The sequence below is a fragment of the Diceros bicornis genome, chromosome 11 (genome assembly GCF_020826845.1).
Source record: "Diceros bicornis minor isolate mBicDic1 chromosome 11, mDicBic1.mat.cur, whole genome shotgun sequence".
NCBI lineage: Eukaryota > Metazoa > Chordata > Mammalia > Perissodactyla > Rhinocerotidae > Diceros > Diceros bicornis.
In genome coordinates, this window is record NC_080750.1 from 70,435,457 (window position 1) to 70,458,112 (window position 22,656).

Below are 22,656 nucleotides of genomic sequence, written 5' to 3' on the forward strand. Positions count from 1 at the left end.
AAGCGCGGAAGTGAAACCTCTGGTGGTTTGGTCCTGTGCTGGCCACCAGGCCACTGCATCCTTCCAAGGGCCTGCACTCCTTGCAGGAGGCACTCTTCTTACCTGGACGGCCCTAAGCCTTCAGGATTCCCCGAATGTGGGAGCGAAGTAAGACAATGACTCTGCTAGCTCCTTGAAGCTGCTGTGTGGGCACGGTGGTGAGGGGGGCTGAAGGAGAAGTGCAAGTGTGTGTGGAGGTGAGGGAGCGAGAGAGACTGCAAGGCAGGAAGAGAGCACAGGCAAGAAAAGGGGGAGAGGGCCGTTCAGTCTCTCACTTGAAAATGCTGTTTGCGAGTTGGCTGTATGTCAGCCCGGTGGTGGATAGGAAGATGGCGAGAGCAGAGAGAAAAGGGAAAATGAAAATGGGTAGGAGGAAAAAGAGCTGGAAAGACGGCTGTTCAAACGAATATTCAGAGCTGTAGATTCCCGGGCAGGGAATCTTGTCTGTGGCTGTGTGGGAAACCTCTCCTGTCGGGTCGTTTTACCCTCCTGGGTTTACTTAACCAAAGATGTGTGTACAAAGCAATTACAGGGGCTCTTGCCTGAAAAGCAGCAGCAGTTCATTCCAGGTCCTAACTTAAGGCAGGTGCTCTGTGAATAGCAATGGACGGCCAAGGGGTTTCCAGGGATCAGTTCTCCAAAAGAAGCGGGGTCTGGGTCTGACCAAGTTTTATAGCGTCTTGAAGCCCAAGTGAGAGGCCCGAGGGAGCGGAGGAGCCTGGTTTTCTTTGTGGCTCCCTGAGGGCCTGGCCTGGCCTACCCCGGGACTGTGAATGCTTCCCACTCTCAGTGGGGACCACTTCCTGTAGATTCAGGCACATAATTTGCACTCTGCGACAAGGAGGCAGATAGCACAATCCATTTCAGTAATTTAACAGCAAAATGTCCTTCTCTAAGAAATGTGCAGGGCGTGTTTCAGGCCTTGCTTCGCCCATTCTCACACCCCCACTAGGAGTCTAGGGGAATTCACTGTGGCCAACTGACCTACAATGAGTACATACTGTATGCCAGGCAATGCGCTAGGAGCTAAAGATACAACAGTGAACACAGTCCATTTCCCACCCTTCAGCCGCTCTCAATCTTGTGGGAGAGAATATAATCAAATCCGTTTCACAGATGAAGAAACTGAAGCTATAAGACTGTGATGTCATTGCAACATTCATTTGTTCTTTCTTTCATCCATTTACTCAGAAAACTTTCATTGAGTCCACGTGACTCAGGACCTGTACTGGGTGCTGCAGGCTGATACAGAGAAAAGTCAGGCACAACCCACCCCACAACGGGACACCCACACAGAAAACAACAAACGTATGGAACACTTTGGGAGTTTATATTTTGGCTGTGCACTGGAGTCTTATGACTTTTATCTGCATAGTTTCTGCTTTATCATATAAATGCCATTCACTGGGGTAATGGGAAATTATCGAGTGTGTGTGTGTGTGTGTGTGTGTGTGTGTATGTGTGTGTGTACGTACAGAGGCTACTGAATGCTGCCTCAGATCTCAGGGAGATGGCGGGAGAAGGAAGACCAGAAAAGGACATAAGAAAAGAAAGCCAGAGCCAGTTTAAATGATGGGGTGGCACCTGCAGGAGGAGGGGGAGACAGTGTGACCTAGAGCAGGGCTGGGCATTCAACCTGCATCAGGACAGTGGTTAAGAGCATGGACTGGGGATGGTCGATTAGATCTGCCATTTACCAGCTGTGGATCTTGAGGAAGTGGCTCAATCTCTCTAATCAGCTTCCTGATCTGTAAAATGAGGATAACCGTATCTCATAAGGTGTGTACAGACCTTATATTGTGAGGATTCGCTGAAATACTCTGTGTAATATGACTGGGGTGTTGTAGGAACTCAGCAAGCTATTGTCATCCTTCAGCATCATCACCGCTGTCAAAAGTGCCCCACTGGGAAGGAGTAGGAAAGAAGGTGACAGAACAAGGGGATTTTTCTGGTTCGGTTGGGGCGGGGAAGAATGAGTGGGTAGAAGGCCCCCTCCCTGTCTCTCTGGGGATTTCAAGCAGCCATGGGAGAGACCCACACCCTGGGCGGGTCTTGCAGGGCCCAGGCTGTTCCGGCTGGGAGGGAGTGTGTTCCATCCAACCATGAGTGACGGGGGTGAGCCCTTGCTCTGGGGGTGAGGCCCTGGGGCCCTTGAACAAGGGCAGCAGTTTATCAGTCCTGTCTCCACCCAACCCCAGGAGCCTCCCCAGAGAGGGACAGGCTCAGCTCGTCAGTTTCCTCCCCTACAGCAGGTGCTTTTTGTTTTAAAATAATTGTGCATCTTTTTCTATTTACACAAATAATAAATGCTTGCATTTGGAAAGTGTAGAACAGTCAAAACAACGTTTACAGTTACCCTGAGCCTCACCACCCGAAGCAATCACCCTTTTGTCTTCCACACTATTTTTAGTGCATTAGTTTTTACTTTTTAAAAAATAATATAGTTGTAATCAGAATATAATTTTATTCTACTTTCTCACTTAACATTACTTCATTAACAAGCTTTTGTTATTATAGACTTTATATACACAGTTTTAAAACTCTGCCTTTTATTAGATGATGTGTTCCTATCCAATCGTTCCTGCATTGTTAGACTGTTTCCGATTTTACACTGTTACAAATAATATCACGTTCACATCTTTGTATGCAGCATATTCTGTAATATGAATTATTTCCTTAGACTAAATCCCCAAAATGGAATTCATATTGTTAAAGGCACGAACATTTAAAGGCTTTTTATACATATATTAGGTATCTCAATTGGTTTTCCAGTTTTCCATTATAGTATATGTAGTATATGCTCATATAAAAATGTTAAAACATAGAGCTAAGTAAAATGAATGGAAAAAATTATTAATAATCCAACCATCCAAAAATAACCACTGTGACACTTTCATATACTTCCTTCCACATTGTTCTGGGATTGTTTTATACATATAAAAATTGTGTTGTTCACCTATTTCTCCACATCACTAAGAATCCTTCAAAAACATGATTTTTAATTACTACAAAATGGCCCATTGTGCATGTATATCATAATTTATATCTTATTGGTAATTGTGGGAATTTCCCCCCAATGCTTTGCTATTATAAATGACACTAAAGCAGACGCTCAAAGGTCACTACATTCATGAGGGAGACCTGATCTTAGTGGGAGTCACAGAATTATAGATCTCAAGCACTCACGTACCTCAAGAGATGCACTCATTCAGCACCTTGCAACTAGATTCGAAATCGTTTATATACTTATTTCACAGATGAGGTATACTGCCCTAAAGAGAATTTACAGTGGCTTGTACAAGTTCGTAGATCTAGGAGGTATCAAAGATAAGAACTGAAACCTAATGTGTTGGGTCCAACGCTCCTTTCACACATGATTCAATATGATTGTTTTTATTTTAAAAAAGAATTCTTGTTTTCTGAGTATTTTGAGAGCTAGGTGTGCATAAGATGATAATATGTTAAGGGAAGCCTAAAGAAGATTGACTTTTTATTCATTATCAGCCCTAGGGAAGGTCTCTATTGGTGTGTCACAGGTCTCTATCTCGACTCTATCCTGGCCAACATTGTGATGAAGATAAATAAAGCGGAAACATGAAAACATATAACTAATATGCTGAATGACAAAAGCAAGATTCCAAACTTGGACCTAAAGGATGGACCAAAACTCTTCCTATTAGGAAGAAGTATGAAGAGTTCCTTTCTACCCAGAAAGAATTTTTTTTAAAGGAAAGAAAAAGAAACTATACACAGAAAGGAGGAAAATTGACTTGATAGCATGTCTACTAAAAGAATTTTGAAAATGCAGTTCACTCCCTCCTCTTCGTGCTGGTCAACAACGTAACACACAGAGCCGCCAAGCTGCACAACTCCAGGGGCATCATTTACATGCACTTCAGTGAGACAGCCTTGGATACGGCTGCCAAAAAGTTGCAGTGATTTTTGGATGTATTAATAGAACTGTAGGGCTGTTAAAAAAAAAATTTCATGATACTTGTCAAAGACAATAAGGCAAACTTTATTCAAACGGGACTACTACAATGGGTTTTGTAGCAGGAGAGAGATTGGACTCAACTCTGAATACGACAAGGACAAGTGGAGATTTATAGCCAAGGAGCAGGTCAGTGGATGGAAAATTACTGAGGAAGCATCAAGCGTAAGGGAGAATCTAGCTAAACCAACTTGGCAGGATTTTTGCTGAAGGCAGGCCAGGGTAGTAAGATATCGAGTGTGGGGGGATAAGGAATTTGCTCAGAAATCAAGGGTGGGGATTTTTGCTAAACTGACCCAGCAGAATTCTTGTTAAAACTAGACTAAGGTGAACATAGAAGCCCAGGAGTCAGGGGCTAATTGAGGAGAGAGTTCAGATGAGCCCAACTAGAATTAGGTCAAGGAGAGAATCTTTGTCAGGGTCCAGAGTAATTATGCTCAGCCAGGCCTCCAACGGGGCCATATTTTTAGGTGGGTACTGACCAACTTTAGTATACAGAGAGAAAGGTGACCAGGATGATCAAAGGTCTGGGAAACAAAGAAAAATGTCCCATTTACCTTTCAGAAGACATTTATTGAGTACCTACTATGTGCCAGTTGGATAGCACAGAAAACAGAAACTAAATTGCTGTCCCAAAGAACTTTACATTCTGATGTGAATACGGGGAGAGAGAGAAAACAAGCTAGTATATGGAAAAAATAAGCAGGATAATTATAGTATGATCAATACTTGGAAAGAAATAAATGGAGGAATGGTGGAGAGTTGGCTATAACCTCCAGAGCAATTAGTGAGGCAGAGGAAAATCAAGAGTTAGGGGTGTGACAGAAACAGAGGAAATTTAGAAAAGCAGGGAAAGTTTGATTGAGTTTCGTGCTGCTGGGAGCGCAAGGGAGATGGGAACAGAGAAGCAACCACAGAATTTGGCAAGATGGAAGTCATCTGTTACCATAACACTAGGGAAGCTATAGTTGGAGTATTGAGAATGGAAGCCCAGTTGGAGTGGGATGAAGAGAGAATAGGAAGTGAGAAAGTAGAAAAAACCCTTTCCAGAAGTTTTGCTGTGAATGGGGAGCAGAGAATAGGATGGTAGCTAGTGGAGGATATAGAGGCAAGGAAGGATATATTTCAAAAGATGGAAGGTGTCAGGACACAATTGTGTGCTGCTGGGAAGGATCCAGCAGAGGAGGGGAAGTGATGATCAGGAGGCGGGGAGGGAGAAATAGAGGCACATGATCTTTGAGATGGCAAGTGGAGGTGGCTCCAGAGCACAGGTGGAGGGCTTGGCCTTTGAGAGGAGCAGGTGGACTTAGAATCCTTACAAGGGAAAGAAAACAGAAAATAGGAGTTCAGCTCCCAGTAAGTTTGTAGACTTGGTGATAGGAAGATGTCACATGCTTCCATTTCTTAATGAAGTACGAGACTGAAGTTGGGTGGAGAAAGCAGGTTTGAGAAGAGAGGAAGGATATGAAGTAAGTGCCTCGGAAAGTGAGAGTCCACACTGACGGGGAAAGGTAGCAGGGATTGCAGGGTAGAGTAGAATGCCCATTTGAGGTTTGTGCAAGCCTCAGACACGGGCTCTGGCTAAGTTAAGCAACAAATCTGTTGGAAGAATGGAGAGAGTTCACATGGTCATAGGAAAAGCTGAGGGACCGGAGTACCAGGGACCAGCTTAGCACCAGGGAGCTCGATAGCAGGACTCACAGACGGCGGTAGAATGCAGCTGTTGGGATGAATGAATTCCATCCCTCCACATCCAAATTCCAAGGAGAGAGCATCTGACTGGCCAGACTGAGACAAAGAACAATGATTTGATTGAAAGTCTCACCAAGACTGTTCACTGGGAGATGGATACTTTGTCCTGCAAAATTGTGATATTATTACCCGAAGAAGAGGGAAAAGATTCTGGACAGGCAAAATCAGATGACTACTACGTAGTCATGAATTAAACTGTAACCAATCAGTAGGATTGTGTGTTTTCTCCAGCAATATTCAGCCTCTCTGGGGCAAGCTCAAAGAAAGTGGGTCATTGGGATTGAGCTAAATAAGCATTGTGGAATAAGGAGCTTATGATAGTAATTAGACCTTACACAATCATGGGAGGAGCTGGGGAAATAAAAGTCCAAATTTGGAGCTGAAAGGATCAGAGAAAAGCCACTAACCAGCCCTGGCACTGGAACGAATGGGCATTTGCGGGAATTCTGGGAGCTGGCCACATCCAGCTGCTGCAGTAGGACCACAAAGAGAGCTGGTGGAGAAGTCCATGGACGGTTGCTGGCTCTCTCTGCAGCTACTGCCTCTGTGTGTCCACACCAAATTGTCTGGGGTGGGCCTGGGATCACTGTTGGTCAGCAGGGCCAGCAGTTGGGAAGAGTGACCCAGAGAGGGGAAGAGCAAGTACCAAATGGAACCTCTGGCAATTCTGTGTCTGCCTCAAGCCATCAACAACCTTCAGAGTGTGATGGCTGCTGTTTTACTTTGCCTCCCAAATCTTGCACAACTTCACTTTTGGCCACTCTAACCCTGAACCATTCAGAGAAAGGGATTCTGGGAAACACATTTCTCAGGATAAATAAGTCATCAATATAAGACTACAGCATGGTAAATATAATGGAAGAAAAGACATACAAAGGAATTTAGAGTATTTTCAGGGGAGTGACTATAATGATGGATTATAGGATGCAGAATATGGGGATCACATGAATTGGCACTCTCAAGGTCACAGAATTTTTGCCCTGGGGGTGCTAAAGTGAGTGAGCGGTAAGGATAAAAGATGATAGGAGGTGGGATATGAATTTGAGATTTTGGATGTGTTGTGGTTACCAGTGATAACGAGGTCTGAGGTGCCTGCGGTGATGGAGACTCGTGTGTTGGAAGAATCATTCGTGTGGATGTTGACGTTGCTGAGAATGTGGCTAGAGGGGCCAGAGAGGAAGTCAATGGGCCTAGAGCCGCAGTTGTCAGTGTGTGCGTGGCAATGACAGGCAGATTGCGAGGCGGAGCAGTTAGGACAGGTGGTGACCAAGCTTGAAAGAAGCTGGAGAGTTTGAAGTAGAAGGAAGAGAAGTGGTTTTAAAATGGCAGTAGAGAGCAAGAAGCACGTGTTCCATGAGGGCGCAATGAAATGTCCCCCCAGGGGGGTGGCGGGTGAGTCAGGTTAGGGATTAGATTAGGACTTTTCCGTTTCAAATGTCAGAAATCCAACTCAAACTAGGTCAAACAAAAGAAAAGAGAATTTATTCACTCATATACCTGGAAATACAGCAGGTCTGCTGGCTTCAGTCCTGGCTGCATCAGGGCCCCAAACCGTGTCCTCAGGTGCTCTCCTTCAGTCTCCGCTCCCCTCTTCTCTGTGTAGGCTCCGTTCTCAGGCAGCCTCTCCCCACAGCAGCAGATGGCTGCCTAACAGCTCTGGGCGAACACGGTCTTTGGTGCCTGCCTCTACCCTCATCACACCAGTGAAATCCCAACTGGAACCATCAACTCTGGTTAGTGCAGGCGCATCTCTAGGTGGCCAGGCCTGGCTCCACTCCCCACCCGTGGTGCGCAGAACCCACCAGAACCACATGTTGGCAAGTAGTGGAATGGTTCTTCAAAGGAAAGTTGTGATACTGTCTATCATCAAGAGAATGAGGGCAGGGTGATGTTGAATCACTGCTGAGACTGGGATTTGGAGTTCTGGTGGTCACTGAGGAAAACAGGGATATGAGGCATGGTGGCATTGGCACTGATAATTTCTTTAGCGAAAGTGGGCAGTCTTCGTGTTACCTCTGAATCCCTAGAGCACCAGAATGAGGCCTTGGCCATAGCGCCATTTAGCGCTGTGTCATGGTGTAGTGGGGAAGCCAGGGTGCAAGGTGGCCTCCCTGTGACTGTGATTGCTCACTCACTTAGCTCCAGAGAGCTTGTGGTCCAGGAGAGGCAAGGAGTCGTCTGAAAACGTCTGAAGGTAGTGGGGAAGTTTTGAGAAAGAGTTAGGGAAAATGTGATTGATAGTAGCTCTTTGCAATTTGAGGAGCTGACCTCTGGAAGCAGGAGGAAACGTAATCCACGTGGCTCCAGAGCAGAATCAGCACCAATGTGGAGAAGCTAGAGTCAAGTTTTGAGCTAATAATTACAATTAGAACTGTCTAATGAAGAAGTGGGCTCTCTTCCAAGGTAGTGAATTCACTGTCCCTAAAAGTGTTTAAGCAGTGATTTGAATGCCTCTAGTCAGATATTATATAAAGGCTCATATTTTAGGGGTGAGATCAAGGCAGAACACTTTTAAGGTAGCTTCCAGATTTAAGTTCTATGACTTTATTCCCACTCGGAAGGAGGCAGAAACCATAAGCCAAACAGTGCAGTGGCTACATGTTGTCGTCAATATCCTCTCACTTCTCTTTGTTGACTCCTTTTTTTCTGTCTCCAGACACCTCCATCCCACCCCTAGGAGCTTGATGCTCTCGTGATGCCTACTGGATTCCCACCCAGGTTTGCCTTCTAGACACAACGTCCCTGCTGCAAAGTCAGTCCTCTTCTTCTCCATCAAAATGTCCAGGATCTGACAGACGAACAGCCTACTATCAACAAACAATACAGATGTGAACTAACACTGTGAATGTCAGAAGTGGAGAAACTGAGCTGTGTTGGAGGAACTATAAACTTAATTATAAACAGTCTGCCATACATTTTTAATCATTTTTCATTTATTAGTTTCTGTGTTCACTGTGTTAAATATGTTTTGTTAATCTTGTCTCCTCCAATCAGATTGTTAGAACCTATGGGCAGGAGTTTTATGATATAATCTTCTGAATCCCCCACAAAACTTGGTATTTCAGTAATAGGAGATCAGTCGATTAAAATCAAGGTGAGCAGCTCTATTCGTGAGCTGGTTTTTTCATTTGTTCAAAACACGTATGAAGACCGTCTACACGCCAGGCACTGTGGTGGCTGGGAGGGTGTAGAGGTGAGCGGAACGGACCCCTGCTCCAAATGGAGATGCAGTGGGACAGAAAGTGCCCACTGAGCGCTGGGCGCTGCGCTGGGCACGCTGCACCATCATCGCGTTTCACTCTTCGACAACCCCTCGGACAGGGATGATTAGTTTCGTTTTCGAAGAAAACCAAGGCCCAGAAATGACTGCCCAGAAAATGAGAGCCTACACTCAAACCCAAGTCAGTCTGCCTCCACGTTGCCCATAAACAAATAAACAAAATACAATTACAGAACAAATCGGTTTTCATTGGGGAAGACACACTTTTTCTTTGGGGAGCCCCAGGAACAAAAGGATCATTTTTCACCTATGATTGGGTCCAGAGAGTAGAGCAAAAACTGCCTACTTTAGTCCTGGCGGATACCAACATGGAATTCAGCAAAACCAGGGGCAAGAGCGGCTGCGTCTTACCAGGCCAAACTCTGTGCGCGACCCTGCACTGCCGAGGAGGGATAGAGGCGCCGCAGAGGGACAAGTTCCCAGCCCTTCTCGCTGCTCTGCAGTGAGAGCCGCAGCTCGGGTGCCATCTAGTGGTGAGTCCTAAGCCTCGCTGTACGGCTCGAAAAGGATCTGGTGCCAACGTGCCTTCATGATCCGTGAAGAGCTAAGATTGAGAGTCAGCTGTAATGGGTAGGTCCTAAACCCCAGGACAGAACCCGTCATAGCATCCCAAAAGAAATTCATTTGCTGTTCATGTTGCCGTCAGGTCCGTATCCCTGAACTCGGTGGCCTCTCTCAGTCCACACCTTCTCCTTCCAGGCTTTCTGGAAAGAAATTTGAATGCCCTTCTAAACTCTCTTTTGTATTTCCATTCATATTATTCACAAATGAAAAAAAAGCCTCAATCTAGACTTGCAGTTCCAAAACACACACATACACACAGACACACACACACACACACATGCACACACACACCCCACCTGTTGGCAGGGTCATTCATCAGAGAGCCTTTCCAGGGGAACTTTTCCTAAACACAAGAGCCAGGCAGGAAAAATCCAGCAGCTTGGGAAGGCAAAGGGAGAAGGACCACCAAGAAAGAAAATGCTGTTCTTGCAAAAGGAACCCCTGTAATGGGGCATCCTCAGCAGCCACTCAAGGTACCAGGCCACCATCACCTGCTCTCCTGTCCTCTCTCATTGCCTGGTATGCCACAACGCAGCTCCAGCCCCACTTTCCAACAGGGCAGGCAGTTGTGCAGAACCTGGACCTGGACAGGGAGGGAGACAGGCAGTTTCAATGGGCCAGAGATGAAGACTTGGCTTTGGTGTCAGAGGCGATGGAGAGTCTACATGGCATCCCAGAGGATTTTCTCTGACTATGACTGGGTAATGGAGAGTTCTCCAAGCTAGACTGACTTTTGCACTTGATTCACCCAATTTAGTAATTCATTATATAAGTGAATGAAAATGTTATAAATTCTGTGAAATCGCATATTTTTAGTTAAATATATTTCCATTTTAGATCTTGTGGTAGGCAGAATAATCCCTCCCTCCAAAAATGTCCACATCTTAATCCCCAGAACCTGTGAATACATTAACTTGCATGGCCAAAGAGACTTTACAGATGTGATTAAGGTTAAGGACCTTGAAATGGGAAGATTATCTTGGATTATCTAGGTGGGTCCAATCTAATCCCATTAGACCTTTAAAAGCAAAGAAACTTTCCAGGCTGTGGTCAGAGAGAGAGATGACAACAGTAGAAGAGTCCAAGAGATTTGATGTTGTTGGCTTTGAAGACGGAGAAAGGAGGCCATACACAAACCAAGGATTGTGGGCAGCCTCTAGCAGCTGGAAAAATGAAAGAAAACAGATTCTCCCCTAGAGTCTCTAGAAAAGAATGCAACCCTGTGGACATCTTGATTTTAGCCTAGCGACATCCATGTCAGACTTCTGCAGAACTGTAAGATGATTTGTGTTGTTTTCAGCCACCAAATTTGTGGTAAATTGTTACAGAGCCATAAAAGCTCATACAGCCCTCCTGTGGAATTTGAGATCTCCAAGTCTCCTCCTTCAGCGTCAAAACAAGACTCGCCTAGAGCTGTCCTGCCTCTGTCTCTGAGAGGGGCGAGGTCTTTGGATTTTGTTTCAGGACCTGGGGGAAAGGTGTCATTTCTGTTAATCTCTTTTATTACTCAGAACCAAAAGATCTACTCTGTTCCACCTAATGAGCCTCCAATGAATGTCTTTAGGCTCTTCAAAGACTTGGGGGCTGTTGGGGATGGCCTCATCATTGACTTGGACACACTCTAGAAACAGATACATGAATATCTAGTTGGGCACAAATTGGATCGTCTGTATCAGGAAGTGTTGGCTCCTTAAGAAATACTGATTGAATCATAAAGTTGTCCAAACCTCCTTACTGTGTAATTCCATTCTTGGAATTTTTTATTTGAAACTAATTCAAAGAAGCTAAGTAAAATGTGCATGAAAATTTTTATGAAAAGATTATCTGTAACAGTAAAAGCAACAACAATAACAAAGGAAACAGTCAAAATTCCAACATAAGGAAAACTTCAATAAATTACTAATTGATGCCATTATGGAACCATTAAGAATTACAATTATTCATACTATGGAAACATAGGGAAATATTCTCATTATGCTCAATGGAAACAGCATATTATAAAATAGTATTCATTCAATAATCTTTTTTGACCATATGCTATGTATCAGAGATTGTACCAAGCCCCGGGTAATTAAGGTGAGCCAAAGTGGATATATAGACTGAGGTACACCATGATTGCAAAAAGGTAAAATGGACTATACACATGGAAGGAGATGGACCAAAAAAAATGAAGTAAGGTGTTCTGTTAGGGCTTGGTAAATATTCTACTTAACCTTCTGAAATTATCTTTTCAGTTATAATCATTATATTAAGAGACAGGGCAGGAAGAAATCTAAACCTCTGGAGCTAAGTTCCAGCACAGAGCAGGAGTGGCAGCAGGCTCCTTGCTGAGGAAGTGGGGTCATGCATATACTGTTTAGAAACACAACAAACCACAGCCTGGCAGGTCAGGAGGCCAGGCTCTTCCGCAGCAGGGGAACAGGAATCCAGCTGTACACACAGGTCCTTCCCAGATGGGGCCAGCTCTCGGAGGCCACATTCGAGCCTGACCTGACCCCCTTTGTATATTTGGGAAACTTTCACTACACTAGGCATGGCCCTGTGGGATGGCAGCACCTGTCTCTACCTGTCTGCCCAGATGCTGAGAGGTTAACTGTGAAAGCAGATGCTGCATTGCTCATCCTTTTTATGCCGCTGTCTGTGTCAGGCAAAACACATACACTGGGCCTGCCTCAGTTTCCCTGTGTGAACAAGGAAATTCTGGGCTTGCTAATTTCTAAAGTGCCTTCTAAAGACTGGAGCTATGGGAGCTGAGCTGGTCTCTAGGCCAAGTCAGATGAATCCTAAGTAGGCACAGCCCCTGACCACTAGCTTATAATCTGAAAACACTTTTATGATGGTGCCGACGTGAAGAACAGTTAAACGACTGAACAACTCGTGAGCACATGACAAAAGTGAAAGACTCGTTAGCAATGAACGCTAATTGTCCAACACATATGTGTGGGCTAGGCTATTGTTAGGAAGGCCTTTACAGAGCTCTCGTCTTCTCTCTGCATTTATCTTCTCCTACCAACTAGAAGTTGCTTTTGAATAACAATTAACAGCTGACTTTATCAACTCTTATTACATGCCAGGCACTGTGCTTAGCACTTCACTTGAATTATTTCATTTAATCCTCTCAGCAGTCCAAATAGATGGTAACATGGTCTCCATTATACCTTTGAGGAAATGGGAGCTTAACCAAGTTAGTAACTGGCCCAAGCTCTCAGAACTAATAAAGGCCCAAGACTTGGAAATCCAGGTTGAGAATTCTCACCCACGCTGTATCATTGCAATTGGAACTTTGTGTCTGATTAATTCTACTCGTTCTTCCAAATCCAGCAAATAAAACAGCCTTCTCTGCCCTTACCACTGTCCCACCTCCAACCAATCTCCCAGCCTCTTGTGCGTTGTGTCTCTATGGGCTGCTGTTGCTGCCCACCTGATGTCCGTTACCCCTGTGTCCTCCTCTCAGGCTCTCATTTCGAATATACTTTAGCTCTAGTCCTCTCTCCACTGTACCACGTCCTGCCCTCTATGGTCCTCTATACTATACCTTAGGTATCATTTGAAATGTAAGTAGGCATCAAAATCACCTGGAGGCTTGTGAAAACACAGACCACTGGGCCTCACTCCCAGAGTTTCTGATGCAGTAGGTCTGGGGTTGGGCGGATAAGTTGCATTTCGAGCAAGTTTCCAGATGAGGCTCATGCTGTTGATTCTGGTGTCACACTTTGAGAATCCCTGCCCTGGGGAGCCTGCATTCTACTATATTTTCCTGCACTGCCAACCTTCCCCCTAAACAAACTCTTCCCAATGTCTTATACAGGGAAACCTGGCTTTCCACGGAAGGCACTCGACCCAGGGGTTTTTCTCCTAGATCCCTGATCTCAAAGCAAGGAAGAATGGTTCCCACTGATACTTCTAACGCTGTTGTCTCACAATTTCTTTATTCTTCCAACTCCAATAACCATTTCCATACCAGCTGCTCATAGCAAATATGGCTATTTCCTGCCCTCCACCCACCATCACAAAGAAGAGAAGGATTTCCAGCCACCATTCCAGGTAACCCTCACAGCCTATTTGCTTCTTCCCAACTACTTAGCTGCTAGAGACTGTCACAAAACTAGGACTGGTTCCATTATGTATTCGAGCCTCCTAACCTCAGATGGAACCTCACAACTGCTCAGTTATCTTTATAATCAGTCTTGGTTGATTCACCTGTCACCTTCCTGCTGGCTCTATTTTAACCCCTGCCAGTCCCCTCTAGCCCCTACCTCCTCCACTCCCTCCTCTCTGGGTTTGTGGCCTTGCCACCAAAATAGCTGACAAAATGGAGATCAGCTATGAGCTACCTCAGTGTCCATCTTATTCCCTTCAAAATAGCTCTTCTTCTTCACTCATTCTCCCTTCCTTCCTTCCTATTTCAAAAGAAGAGGAGTTTTCAAAACCACAGTGGATACCACCTCACACCCATCAAGATGACTACTATCAAAAAAACAGAAAATCGCAAGTGTTGGCGAAGATGTGGAGAAAATGGGACCCTTGTGCACTGTTTATGGGAATGTAAAATGGTGCAGCTTATGGAAAACAGTATGGCGGTTCCTCTATTAAAATTTTAATATTTTGATTTAATTTAATTTTAATATTTTAATATTTAAATTTTAATTTCTATTAAAAATAGAATTACTATATGCTCCGGCAATCCAGCTTCTGAGTATATATCCACAAGAACTGAGAGCAGGGTCTCAGAGAGAGATCTGTATGCCTGTGTTCATTGTGGCACTATTCACAATAGCCAAAATGAGGAAGCAACCCAAGTGTGCATCAACAGATAAATGGCTAAACAAAATGTGGTATATACATACAATGGATATTATTCAGTCTTAAAAAGGAAGGAAATTCTGACACATGCTACAGCATGTATGAACCTTGAGTTCATTATGCTAAGTTAAATAAGCCAGTCTCAAAAGATAAACATTGTATGATTCCACTTTTATGAGATATCTAGGGTACTCAAATTCATAGAGACAGAAGGTAGAATAGTGACTGCCAGGAGCCTGGGGGGAAGGGAATGGGGAGTTATTGTTTAATGGGTACAGAGTTTCAGTTTTGCAAGAGGAAAAAGTTTGGGAGGCTGGTTGCCCAACAATGTGAATATACTTAACACCGCTGAACTGTAGTCTTAAAAATAAAGATGGTAAATTTTATGTTGTGTGTATTTTACCACATTTAAAAAAAAAAAGAGGAGTCTTTCCTTCTCCTCACATGAATTGTTCTCTTTGTGTCCTCAATCTTATCTCATACCACCTTTTCCAGGAGGCTATTCCTTCTGTTTCTCCCTTCTAGGATTGCTACAGACATTTGAGGGCCGGGGCTAAGAGTACATGCATATATTTAGAGATGTTGAAAATTATAAACCCAGGTAACACACAAGTAAATAAAATATTTTATCCTTCTAACTTGAAAAATATATCTTTGTAACAACAAAACAGAAAAGTGTGGAAGCTGTGGTTTCTCTAACACAGAAAGTCAGTAAACTACCAACGCTCTGGCTTTGTCCTTAAGCTGCGCTCTCCGCACTCCACCGGCCATTTCTGCACGGCAGAGCAGCCCAGGCCAGGCCACGCTCTGGGGCCCAGCAGAGGTTTCCACAGATCAAGGGAAGCCTGCACCCTCTGGCAAACTTCTTTGCCATGAGCAGGCTATGCATTTCTGCAGTAGCCACGGAGCTGAGAGTTTTGCAGTCACACGGGGCCTGGCTCTGAGAAGAGCCCCACTTTTGGTTTCATGTTCTGCTGTCACTGTCTTCAAATTCTTAATATTTGAACAATGTCCCTGTATAAGACATTTCAACATTTTCATTTGCACTGCGTCCGCATGTTATGTGGCCAGTCCTAGAGAGCCACACACTCCTGAGAGAGCCTGAACCTCAGCCTGGGGACAGGGCCGGAAGGGGTCTGGGGACTGCTCCCTGAGTCCTCAGGTCCTTCCTGTCCACTCCCACTCAGCCTAGAGAGAGGAGCTGCTTTTCAGCACCTGCTTCTTCTGGACTCCTTTGTGAAACCTCTTCTTTTAACAGTTAACCACCTTCTACTAGTTTACAATTGTTTGTACTAAATGTTTCCTGTTCAAATAACGTATATGCTTTCTGCCTCCTGACTAATATAGGGAGACAGACAGTAAACTAACAAAATAAGAAAATATATAGTATGTAGATGGTGGTACATGCTACAGAGGAAAAGTAAAGCAGAGAATGGGCATAGAGAGTGTAGGGTAGCAGGGGGACAGCTTGCACTTTTAATGGAGGTCAGAGAAGAATGTTGGACTGAGAAGACACATTTGACTCCTTGTCCCCAATTCCCACTGAAATGACGAGAAAGTGTAAAAATAAGGTTCAACCTGCATCATTCAAGTGGAAAATTCTCCATCCAAGTCCAGAAACTCTAAGGAATTTTCTGCTAGACACACAGGGCACGGAGGATGGGAATATTGTGAGGAGAGATAAAGCTTCTCCCTGGATCACCCACTGCTTTCTCTCCCTTTCCTGTCCCCTCTCTTTGTTGACTTTGAAGGGTGGTAAGCAGAGAAGTGACCTCTCTTGCCAAGCTCTATCTATATTCACAGATGTCTCCCTCTGATCAGGAAGGAAAGTAATATCATTCATTCATTCATTGATTCATTCACTAATCACTTGGAAAACATGTTTTGAGGACCTCGTATGTGCCTAGCACAGTGCTAGGTACCTACTGGAGGGTATGAAGTAGAAGACACAGTCCCTGTCTTCAAAGAGATCACAGATTAAGGGGGGAGGATATGGGAGATAAGACATGTATGCAAATAAGTATTATGCAAAGCTAAGAAGCATAATGAGCAAGTTGGATAACAAATATGAATTCCAAAGACTGACAGATAAAGCTGTTGGCCTGACTTGAACAAGAGGAAATGTTCAGTTTAGTTCAAGGAGACATTATTGAGCAAGTACTCGAAACAATACAGCATGGATTTCAAACAGGGATGAATTTGGAGATAGGGCAAAAGTAGAATCGTTGCAGCAGGAGGGGGGGTCATATCTATTTCTGCATGTGAAAGGCAAACTAGTTGGAGTCCTCTTAGTTCTGTAAGGCATGAGAGGAATGCATCATGGGCACGTAAAATGTATTTGTTGAATTGAACTCACGTTTGCTCCAGGCAGGAAACAGAGGAATAAGATGGTAGAAAAGACCAAAAGCAGTTACACCAAACGATGGTGCTGAGCGATGAAGGGGGAAGACTTTCTCGCCTGGGGAGGTTAGGTACAACTTGACGATAACAAAACTTCAGGGGGGCAAATTGAAGGATGCATAAGAGGGTTTTCTTCTAGGCAGTCAAGAAAGAGGGAATTATACCAGTCATAGTGAATGTGTATAAAGACACAGAGGCATGAAAATAAGGAAGGATCTGGGAGCGAGCAAGCAGTTAAGTACATTTGAACACAGGGAATAATATAATGTATATTGGAACATCAGATGAAGCTGATACTGAAGAATGTGGCTTATATCTGATCAGAACAGCATGATTCATGTGCCAATCATAGTAACCAGGGAATGAAATTACTCTGCTTAACCAGGCCAGGGTCATATTTTCTTTTTATTTCTTCTGAGGAAGATTGGCTCTGAGCTAACATCTGTTGCCAATCTTCCTCTTTTTGCTTGAGGAAGATTCGTGTGAGCTAACATCTGCACCAATCTTCCTCTGTTTTGTTCAAGGGTTGTTGCCACGGCATGACCGTCAATAGGTGGTATAGGTCCATGCCCAGGATCCGAACCTGGGCAGCCAAAGAGGAGCATGCCAAACTGAACCACTAGGCCACGGGGCCGGCCCCAGGGTCATATTTTCTGACCCAAATGGACTGAGTGTGAGATAGGCATATTCGTTCCTAAACTTGAGGTGGTTACCAAAAACAGAGGGATGAGTCCTAAGCAGCAAAAACAACCATGTCCACTCCCTGCTGGTGTGTGTGTCTAATGATCCATATGACCTCTTTATGGTACTGTTGATCATGCTGCTATGATGAAAAAAGTTTAAAGGAAATTCTGAATTTCAATGTTGCTTTGAACAAGTCTCTTGCTCTTTCTGGATCTCAAGTGCATTCTCTCCATAATAAAACACCATAAAATAGGAATTCTCTTGCCCCATTCCCTGCCCTAGGAATGCTGGGCTCATAAATGAGGTCATGTCTGTCAAGTTCTATGATCTCCTTAAAGTCAAATTTTATACAAATATATAGGATTATCAGCCAAGTTGCTCAAAAACTAGTCTGTGCATGAATGCATTGGAAGGCAAACAGGACCGGGGGAGGGCAACAGGACTCATCATTTCCAAGGGCCACTTGATTCCTTTGTTTCCATGACATCTATGGAAACAAATGCCTCACAGTTACCTCCCGCAACACCCACACACTGCCAGGAAGGACAGTGTAGCCAATTTAGGCTCCCTGGAATGAAAGGTTAAAACATTTGGAGAGCAAAGCCAGCAGAAGGCCAAGCAATTGCCATGTTGGGGGGTTTTTCAGAAAGACAATTAAAAAGAAATCCTATTTGGGTTTTAAACACTGATGGTTATTCACTGGCCCTGATCCATTCATCAAGGTTCCCACATGCACAGTTCTAAAGGAATCTGGAGTTCAACAAAAAAATGAAAGGGCTCTTCCATCTCATGTTTGATTTTATAAGGAGAAGGAGGGGGAAGAGAGGGGAAGGAGGAAGGGCGAAGAGAAAGACCTTGTTTCTAGTCTTCTCTTTTGTCTCTTAGAAATCTCTTTTGTCTCTTAGACCTGGAAAGGAACTTAAGAGGTCAACCAAACCACTTTCCCCCTCCCTTTTTAAAATTATTAAATTATTAAAACGTGGATGGTACGGACCGACAAGGTAAAAGAAATTTTCTAAGCTTACACGGTCAATTAGCAGCATAGTGGTGACTAGGATTCAGGTGTCTGCCTCCAAGTTTGGTACTCTCCACATTCAATCATCCTGTCTCCCTCCCAGTTCTAGGAGCTTGAGCAAGTCACTTTGCCTCTGAGACCTCAGCTGTCTCATCTATAAAATGTAAATGAAACCTAAACTGACTAAAGAAAGACAGCTGGGAAGTATGACCTCTTGAGGTCCCTTCTAGCTTTCAATCAACCAGTCAGCAAATATTTTTAAAGACCTAACAGCAAGTAATGGAATATCCAGCAAAGGTAATTTAAACAAGTAAAGGCTTTATTTTTCTCTCATACCAAGAAGTCAGGAGGTAGATCCAGTGGCAGGTACTAGTTCAGTGGTTTAATGATGCCATGATGGACCCAAGCAACACAATCTTTCTATTTCATCATATTTAGTCTTGGCTTCTTATCTGCCTTACTGTTGCCTCACGGTTGCAAGATGGTTTCTGTAGTCCAGGTGTCACGTTCTTGCTCAAACTTTCACTTAATACTTTTAAAACATGTGATGAGTCACTTTGATCTGGCAACCATGCTGTAGTTCTTTTGTAGATACCCTTCAAACTGAAGAAGATCATTCCCTTTATAATTGAGAGGGTTTTTTAAAAATCATGAATGAATGCTGAATTTTGTCAAATGTTTTTTCTTCATCCATTGAGATCATGTAAATCACATGATTTTTCTCCTTTATTCTGTTCATGTAGTGAATGACATGGATTGATTTCAAAATGTTGAAGCAACCTTGCATTCCTTGAAAAAATCCCACTGGTTAAGCTATCTTATTCTTTTTAGATATTGCTGGATTTGATTTGCCAAAGTTTTGTTAGAATTTTTGCATCTATGTTCATAAGGGATATTTATGTATAATTTTCTTTCCTTTTTATTTCTTGGTATCAGGATTATTCTGAACTTATGAGTTAGGCCATTTCCCTCCTCTCCTGTTTCTCAGATAGTGTTTATGTAAGATTGGTATCATTTCCTTCTTAAACGGTTGATAAAATTTACCAGGGAAACCATCCAGGCCTGGAATTTTCCTTTGAGGACCTTAAAAGATATAGGGCTATTCAGATGTTCTATTTCTTCTTGTCTAAATTTTGGGAAATTGTGTTTTCTAAAAATTTTTTCATTTCATCTAAATTATTGAATGTATCAGTATAAAACTGTTCATAATGTTTTATTATTCTTTTAATTTTTGTAGAATCTATGAGGATGTTCCTTTCTTGTCTTTGATATTGGTTATTTGTGTTTTCTTTCTTTTTTCCTGATCTGTCTCACTAGTTTATCAATTTTGTTAATATTTTCAAAGAATCAAATTTTGGTTTTATTAATTTTGTCTAACTTTTTTTCTAAATTATTTCCTTCCTTCTACTCTCTTTGGGTTTAACTTGCTTTTCTTCGCCTAACTTCTTAAGGTGGAAACTTAGATAACTGATTTCAAACTTTTTTTTCTTTACTAAAACAAGCTTTTAAAGCCATAAACTTCTGTGAGTACTGCTTTAGCTGCATTCCATGAATTTTTTTTTTTTTTAAATTTCAGGTTGCCTTTATTCTTTTTTTGTTTTCCGCCCCCCAAAGCCCCAGTAGATAGTTGTATGTCATAGTTGCACAGCCTTCTAGTTGTTGTATGTGGGATGCGGCCTCAGCATGGCCGGAGAAGCCGTGCGTCGGTGCGCGCCAGGGGTCTGAACCCGGGCCGCCGGTAGCGGAGTGCGCGCACTTAACCGCTAAGCCACGGGGCTTGCCCCCATGAATTTTGATGTATTGTATTTTCATTGTTATTCTATTTGAAATGTTTTCTAATGATCTTAGATCTGTGCTTGGCATAAAGTAAGTACTCAGTAAATATTATCTCCTGTTAACTCAGTTTTTTGTTTCTTTTGTTAATAAGTGAGAATAAGTTGATGGATCACTCTGAGAGTTGTGTTCCTTTCCCCTTCAGAGTCTCTTTGCTGTTTCCACTGCCTGAACAGTACTCCTTCATAAATGGCCTGACTTCATCCTTCTCTAGTTAATTCCTATCACCTCTTGAGTGTGACCTTAAACAGCACTTCCTCAAAGAAGCCTTCCCTGATGACTCAGACTGGGATGGTCCTCTCATGTACCAGGTTGAACAGCGTCCTCCAAAAGCTCATGTCCACCCAGAACCTGTGAACGCGACCTTATTTGGAAATACGGTCTTTGCAGATGTAACTAAATTAAGAAGAGATCATACTAGATTAGGGTGGGCTCTAACTCCAATATGACTGGTGGCGTTATAAGAAAAGGGAAACGTGGACACAGAGACACACAGAACACCACGTGACAACAGAGGCAGAGACTGGAGGGATGCGTCTACAAACCAAGAAATGCCAATGATTGCCAGCAACTACCAGAAGCTAAGAAGAGGCAAGGAAGGATTCTCCCCTAGAGTCTTCAGAGAGAGCATGGCCCCGCCATCACCTTGATTTCAGAGTTTTTGCCTACAATTCTGTGAAAGAATAAATTTCTGTCACTTTAAGCCACCCAGTTTGGAGTAATTTGTTGCAGCAGCCCTAGAAAACTAATATACCACATTACATGTTTTCATACTTTCTGTATACTTTTCTTTCCCAGCTCTTATCAGATAATTATTACACAGAATTATCAGGAAGTAGTGATGGTGTAATAATTCTAGTCTGGCATTTTAGTGGAGGCTCCTTAAGAGAGACTACCATAATCCAAATCAGTATCTCAAATGGTAAAGACTTTGAAGGGCACATAATTTTGAGGGAGTATGGCCCTAACATCACAGCATGTTGGTAGGCGACTACTTCAGCTTCTTCAAGCTAGCCTGCGATACATATCATAGAGGTTTCTAATGTGTAAACTATCCAAACTGGTCATTTTTTTTACACCAACACATTGCCATACAAGGCACTGAAGCAGGAGTCAGAAATATTGGTTCTGCTCCCCCCTCTGCCTCCAAGGGATCTTGGGCAAGTCTCTGGGTTCCAGGTTCCTTAACAGTAAAAGGAGGTGGTTTGGACTAGACAGTTTCTACAGTCTCTTTAGCCCGAATATGCTGTGCCTTTATGATTCTAATGTGCAGCAATAGTAAAAACTCAGTATCTACTTCTAAAGCACAAGGCTCCCTCCCTGGTCTCTGCTGGCCTTCTTCCATGAACAGTATCTGAATCCAGGGAGGGAACACTACCACACCGAGACGACCCAAGCTGGTGCTGGACCAAGAGGATTCCGCTTAAAATGTGTAACTCCTAGTTCTGTCCAAGCTTGTTTCACTTGACAGAAGTAATGGAGTAGACGTTTTTAGGGCTCTCATTTTAAAAAACACTTTAAAGTGGCTAGGCTGGCTAGTCACCTTCTATCTCTGGACAACACTATACTCACCTGTAAGAAAAGAGGGAAAAAAGGAACTCGCACTTCCCAAGGTCTCTTCAGTTGTTTCATGCAAAGCTCTGCGACTTTAAGGCAGTTTTTTGTCAAGCTAGAGAGAGGGGCCTTGTGCTAAGTACAGGTCATGGGGTCAACCTCAGGAACTGGAGCTGTTCACCTTACTATTTCTCCATAACCACTGCGCGCGTAAAGGGAGTCTGTTTCCCTCCGAAGAGGCTCTAATATTGTAGATGCAACTTTTGGCAAGGATGAAATCCTGGCTCTTACTAATTACGCGGACCTTAAGAGAGTCCCTGAATGAGTCTGAGCCTATCTCCCCACCTGTAACATAGAGATAGCGCTGGCAAAGTTGTAAAAACGTCCACAGTCGCGCAAAGATACCTAGTTCTTGTTCAGTTTTCAAGCCTTATTTTTCAGAATCCTTAAGAGCACAAAGAAAAGATAAACGGCAGCATCACAAGCACACTGCGGCTCGCCGACAACCAGACGGGCTACGAGCGGCGGTAACCCACCCACAGCACTGCTTCCTGCCGCGACGCCACTTTCACTTCTGCCAGCCACGCCCCGAGCCGCGCCGGTGCGGTTGCGCCGACCAGCTCTGCACTCGACGCCACTCATCGCGGCGCAGGCCCCGCCCCCGGGAGAGGCCCCGCCCCCCGGCGTGCGCGCTCCCGGCGCGGGGGGTAACGCGGCGCGAGCGGGGGCGGGGCCGGGGGC